The following is a 6,891-nucleotide window of genomic DNA, read 5'->3' on the forward strand; positions in this document are numbered from 1 at the left end:
GTGACCAAAAATCCTCCTTATTTAGAATAATATGGAAACTGACCCTTGAAATTAAAATGAAGACACTGGGTTTGATTGTTAATTATTCCTGCCCCCAGTAATAAAACTTTCAGGGAAGCTCCATATTAATCAATTGTTTATAAAGGACACATTTGGGGGTTAGGCAGGGGATAGGCATCTGGAAACCTAGAGGGAGGCAGCAGAGCACATGCATGGAGGCAAAGACGTAGGGAATTTGTGCTGCAGAAACTTAGGCACTAAGCAGCCAAGTGAGCCAAGACACCTACAGGGTTGGGCAGCAGCCAAGCAGCAGTTTCGTAGGTCTCAGCAGTGCCTAAAAATGGGACTCAGGCACCGAAGTACCTTTGTGAATACCACCCCATGTCCCTATCCTAGGAGGCCAACAAGTACCGTTCTCCCCCTTCTAACAGAGGCGGTAACTGAGGACCAGAGACACTGCTCAAGCTCACTTCTAGCAAAGTTAGGAAGAGAAGGTCAGTCTCTCCTGGGGCAGACTCAAGTCACTCCCGCTTAGCCATTGCCTTTTGGAATGACTGTGCCAAATCTATGTGCTTAGCTTAGGGTTACCATTCGTCCGGATTTACCCGGACATGTCCTCCTTTTTGTGTTAAAAATAGCGTCCGGGGGGGAGGGGGGGGGAATTTGTAAATCACTAAAAATGTCCCGGATTTCCCCCCCATGCAGAGCAGAGCGAGCGGCTGGGAGGGCTGCAGGAAAGTCAGCCTCTCGCATGGGGCTCTGGCAGCCAGAGCCCTTCCCCCTGCAGCTTGCCGGGCTGGACTCTGGAGCAGCTGTAGAGCTCCTCCTCCCGCCCCTGCATTCTGAGCCGGCCGGCCTGCCGGGCCGTTTGCATCGGCCTTGGCAGCTCCTCCTCCCCTGCAGCCCAGCGCCCCGCTCCGGCAGCACTGTGCGGGGGCAGGGACCAGGTTGTGTGTTGCGCTGGGGAGCGCAGCCACGTGTCCGGCTCCGCACGGAGCCCAACACCATGTTCTGAGCGGTGGGGTAAGGGGGCCAGGGGGCAGGAGAAGGGGCAGGGAGATTTTGGAGGGGGCAGTCAAGAGATGGGGGGGCTTTTTGGGGGTGGAGAAGGTTTTGGGCAGTCAGGATACAGGTAGGGGGTAGGGTCCTGGGGGGCAGTTTGGGGGGGGTCTTAGGAGGGGGCAGTTAGGGGACAAGGAACAGGGAGGCTTAGGTAGGGGGTGGGGTTCTGGAGGGCAGTTAGGAGCAGGGGTCCCAGGAGGTGGCAGTCAGGGGACAAGGAGCAGGGGGGGGGTGTTTGGGAGTTCTGGGGGGGCTGTCAGGGGGCTGGGGTGGGGAGAGGGATCGGAGCAGTCAGGGGACAGGGAGCAGAGGGGTTTAGATGGGTCGGTAGTTCTGGGGGGGGCTGTCAGGGGACAAGGAGCAGGGAAGGTTGGGAGTTCTGGGGGGGGCTGTCAGGGGGTGGGGAGTGGTTGGATGGGGCGTGGGAGTCCCAGGGGTCTGTCTGGGGGTGGGGGTGTGGATAAGGGTTGGGGCAATCAGGGTACAGGTAGGGGTAGGCTCCTAGGGGGCCAGTTAGGATGGGGGGAGGGTCTCAGGAGGGGGCAGTCAGGGGACAAGAGGCAGGGAGGCTTAGGTAGGGGTGGAGTCCTGGGGGGCAGTTAGGGGCAGGGGTCCCAGGAGGGGGCAGTCAGGGGACAAGGAACGGGGGAGGGTTGGGGGTTCTGAGGGGGGCGGGAAGTGGGAGGGGCAGGGGCGGGGCCAGGGCAGGACGGGGGCGGGGCTCCTCCCGTCCTCTTTTTTGCTTGCTGAAATATGGTAACCCTAGCTTAGCTATGCTGTCTGTGCAAGGGAGCTACCCCTGCCCAGCCACGTGAACGAGGCAAGAGGCTGCAGGAAGAGCTGAGCATTGGGCAAGTCTCGTGAAAGCAGAATGTTCAGAGGGTTAGGGCGCTGTGCCAGGGATCGCATATGTGGGGCAGCCCCTGAACCTCTGCTGTAGAGGGTCCAGGGAGCAGAGGGGCCAGGGAGCCATAAGAAAATGGGTGGTTGTGTTTGTTCTTTATGCTTTAAAGCAGCAAAAAAGATTTTTAACTTTGGTGAACCCTCCTTTCCAGGGTGTTATAATTCAGCAACCACTTGTCCAATTCACATCAAATTTGGTAGAAATAGTTTACTTCAGTCCCAGATTTAAGGTTCCAATTTTGAGGCTGATAGGATCTTCCTGTAGTTTATAGATGTAGGGTCAAAAATCAGGGTTATAAAGGAAACTATTAGAGTCTTAAACTATGGAGTGACTATCATCACTCCATCATACTAGGATGAAGCAGCCTCTTCCACAGTGGGAATAACTCTGCTCCAACCGGGATGTGTGTGAGGCTAAGCCGTCTGGGTCTGAGAGGATAAGCACATTGCTGTATGCAGATTTCCATAAGGACTCTTTAATTTCATAGCACCATCTAAACGATAATGGTGGCTTTCTGCTTTACAATTTCACTTGCATCTTCAGCCTTGCTACATGCAGGAGAAAAGAGTAAATTCTGCTGCTGTTTAAAAGACATCACCATAAAAGTGCACAAGGACAGATGATACTGAACTGATTCTCTTTTCCTAAATTATTTTTGCTTTATACTATAACTTTAATTTTTTCATTGTCAGGCACCTCCCGGACTAAGGGTCCATTTCACTGACTGTGAGAAGCTGGAAATGTCCCAGTGATCCTGTAACTGCTGGGAAGTTTCTCCTGGGCTCATGAGGTACGTGGCAGGAAGTTCTCATCCTTTAATTTGTTTTTAAAATGCTCCTTTTTCCACTTGAAAAGCTTCACTAATGACTTTAGATGCTCTGTATTTATCCATGTGACCCAGACCCAGAAATTGCAATGCCTTTTCTCACACTGCATTATAAAAACAGATACAAAATACATTTGTTCTTCTTGGCTACTTTCTCTTTGTAATTTTACAACCAAAAAGTTAGTGATTTTTGTGATATTTTTCAATGAATTTTGCAAATGCTAGTATTAAGGCCTTTGTCCAGAATATTGGACTGTAATTTGAGATGGTGAACAGTGAAGCAGAGTTTTGCTATGTCTTGTAACATGTCTTTTGACAAAAACAGTAGCAAACACGCACATTTTGATGCAATTATTAATTAACACATGTCCTAGGGTTCATATTGTGCTCAATGAATTTGTATCCCAAATTACAGCACATTGCTCACTTGGAATTTGTTTTTTCTTTTCCTTTCTGGTGTGTGAATCAAGTTACAATGAAGATGAGGATTTCCTTCCACTCGTATTGTGCCATGGGCAACCCCTCTCTGTCCAATTACCTCCTTTTCTTTTTTACGGTCCATGTTTCTACATTGGAATCAGGTAGGAAGCCTCTTGTCACAGAGTGTCTTCTACTTTCTCTCAACAGTTTGAATACCATTGATCTTTTGTTATTTTGAAACAATTCATAATAAGAGCGTTTTATGTAAATTTGAGAAAGAAAATCTTTTTGGGGGGGGGGGGCAGGGGAAGATATTGATTTTTCTCCCTTTTTACTCCCCTTGGTCTCAGTGTAACCTGTACTCAGTGGACTTTTACATCATATTTCACCTTAAACTTTCCTCCTGTCTCATCTTAAACTTTTGCGACTCTACCTATCACTATTGAATATTTTCATTAATGACTTGGATAATGAACTGGAGAGTATGCTGATAAAATTTGCAGACGACACCAAGCTGGGAGAGGTTGCTACAACTCTGGAAGACAGGATAAGAATTCCAAATGACCTGGACAAATTGGAGAATTGGTCCGAAATCAACAGGATGGATTTCAATAAAGACAAGATCAAAGCACTTCACTAAGGAAGGAAAAATCAAACGCACAGCTACAAAATGGCGAATAAATGACTAGATGGTAACACTGCTGAAAAGGATCCGGGGCTTACAGTGGATCACCGATTGAATATGAATAAGGCTATGAGTCAGTCATGGAGGTCATGGATTCCATGATTTTATGGGACCTCCATGATTTCCTGAAAATTATGATTCAGCTCCGGGTGGCAGAGCTAAGGCTTCAGCCCTGGGAGGTTGAGCTCAGGCTCCAGCCCCATATAGCGGGGCTTGGGCGTCCATGATTTATTGCTTATTGCCCACATCCTGCCCATGACTTTTATTAAAAATACCCATACCAAAATCTTAGCCTTAAATATGAGTCAACAATGTGATGGAGATGCAAAAAAGGCTAACTAAGATTTTAAGTGATTATAAGTAGCAGGCATAGAAATCAAAGTTGGTTACCTAAGTAATAAATATAGAAATGCAGTCTAAATTTTAACTTTAACAGACTAAGTAAGATTTGAATCAAGTTGTCTCTCACCCTAACAGATCCTACAGGTAGCTTACATTTCCTTAATACACGGACTGGACACCCTTCCAGCCTGGGACCATTCTCTTCCAGACGATCTTCCAGGTGTTGAGATGGAGGTTGCGGGGAGAGAGGCCAAGAGATGATGTCACTGTCTCTCTTTTATGCTTTCTTCAGGATGCTAGAAAGATCTCTGCTGTAACGTGAGTTAGGTTGCCCCATTGCATATGTGCCTTCTACAAGAAGTCTCTGAGATAGAAGGCTGGGTGTTGATGAGCCATTAACACCTGTCTGGCCAGCGATGGCAGCTTCTTTGTCCCTACTGAAAGTCCAGCTGTGGGCATCTCTCAACCTCATAACATATTTCAGTAACATGTATAGCAATACTTCATAACTTCACATACAATGATAGTACATAAAATCCACAGCATATTAAGGTCCAACAGATCCACACTTTTAAAATGATACTTCACAAGGCATACTTTTTACAAAACAAATCATAATCACATGATAATAGTGAATATGAGGGGTCCAGGGTGCTAATTTGAGGTAAAGAGTGTCACACTGATCCATCCCATCTTCCATTCCTTGTTGGTTTTTTGCTTTCTCTTAATAGTTTGAGATGCTTGCTCATCCAACTTGGTCTGTAACCCTTCCCTACAAATGTTTCCCCTTGCTTGAGATTCAGGTTTCAGATAGTTTCTGCAACTTTAACTTAAAATAATTCCAAGCCTCCTCCACAGTCAGATCCTTGAGTTCCTCAGTCTAGTCCAGTTCTCTAATTCCCTTACTTTTTTTAATTTGCTCTTTTGAAATTAAGAACCCTAATTGCAGATCTATTTTTTATCTTTCCATTTAGTTTAAACTGAATTAGCTCATGATCACTTGAACCAAGGTTGTCTCCTACAACTAGCTGTTCTAAGAGGTCCTCACTACTCATGAATGCCAAATCTAAAATAGCATCAGCTCTTTTGGTTTGGTGGCTATTTGGTGAAGAAATATTTGGTCAGCTATCACATCCAGGAAAATCTGGGCCCTACTATTATTAGTAGCACTTGTCCTCCAATCTATATCTGGGAAGTTAAAGTCTCCCATAATCATGAAAAGGTCTCTATCCATATCCAAATCAGATGTGTGGGAGGAGGGGGTCTCTAGCATACCCCAAGCACTATCCAGGGGAGCCTCTGGTAGCTTTCTTCTCCAAAGTGATTTTGACCCAAACAGACTCTGTTTTATCCATTCCATCACTTCTGATTTCTTTACAGTTTAACTCCTTATTAATATACGATTCTACTCCACCACCTTTGCCTTTATTTCTGTCTTTCCTGAATGGCACGTACCCTTCAGTTCCTGTACTCCACTCATGACTACTATTCCATCATGTTTCTATTAACCCTATAATATCTGGTTTCACTTCCTGCACTGGTAGTTCTAGTTCCTCTATTTTGTTACCCAGGCTCCTTGCATTGGTGTACAAACATCTTAACTGTTGCTGCTTGGCTTCACTCAGATTCCTCACCCGATTGAGTACAGTTATTCTACTTACAGTATTGCCTACTTGACTTTAGCTTCATTGGTATGGGCACTATCTTTCCTCTTACTGTCCATTCTCCTACATACTGCTCTTCCTTTCCCCATTGGAGTATTCTCTCTTGACTTTCCTGCCGGTCAATATTAGAATAAGGCATGAGGATTACATGAGCATCTCCCAGCAGTCTCCCCCCGAGTTCCTAGTTTAAAGCTCTTTTAATCAGTGGTGCCGTCCTCCACCCCAGCAGTCTATTTCCCTCCCTATTCAGGTGGAGTCCATCCCATGAGAACAGTCCTCTGTCCGTGAATGCATCCCAGTCATGAAATATCCCAAAACCCTCCTTGTAGCACCACTGCCTGAGCCATCTGTTGATCATCATAATCTTGTCTTGCCTTCACTCTCCTCCTCTAGGGCCAGGCAGAATCCCACTGAAGATCACCTGAGCTTCCATTTCTTTAAGTGTCTTCCCCAGCTTGGCATAGTCTCCTTTGGTGCATTTCAGTGAGAATCTAGCAGTATCATTTGTTCCCCATGTGAAGGACAATCAGTTAATTCTTTACTGCTTCCATTAGAATTCTTTTCAGCCTCCGGTCCACATTCTGTATCTTAACTCCTGGCAGACAGCACATTCGTCTGTTCTCAGGATCAGCTCTGGTGACAGGCCTGTCTGCTCTTCTTAGTAGGGAGTCCCCAATCATGTAGACCTTCCTTTTCTTGGTTTTGTTGTGATTTTCTGGCCTTCCTCCCAGGGCCAGCTCCAGGGTTTTTGCCACCCCAAGCGGCGGAAAAAAAAAAAAAAAAAAGCCGCGATCGGTGGCACTTCGGCGGCAGCCCCACCGCGCCGCTTCATTCTTCTGCAGCAATTTGGCGGGTGGGACTGAGGGACTGAGGGACCTGCCGCCGAATTGCCGCTGAAGAGCTGGATGTGCCACCCGCTTCCATGAGCCGCCCCAAGCACCAGCTTGCTGTGCTGGTGCCTGGAGCTGGCCCTGCTTCCTCCTGTTCC

At 46.9% G+C, this 6,891-nt stretch overlaps 1 long non-coding RNA gene across 1 annotated transcript; it reads left to right on the plus strand.

Moving 5' to 3' along the window:
- Positions 1-662: 662 nt before the first annotated feature.
- Positions 663-3,449, plus strand: LOC135976372 (uncharacterized). The gene is made up of 3 exons (XR_010593518.1): positions 663-1,023; positions 2,659-2,756; positions 3,263-3,449. It is a non-coding gene; the product is annotated as an uncharacterized LOC135976372 (long non-coding RNA).
- The last annotated feature ends 3,442 nt before the right edge of the window (positions 3,450-6,891 follow it).

Source organism: Chrysemys picta, chromosome 17 (assembly GCF_011386835.1).
Source record: "Chrysemys picta bellii isolate R12L10 chromosome 17, ASM1138683v2, whole genome shotgun sequence".
In the NCBI taxonomy this organism is placed as follows: domain Eukaryota; kingdom Metazoa; phylum Chordata; order Testudines; family Emydidae; genus Chrysemys; species Chrysemys picta.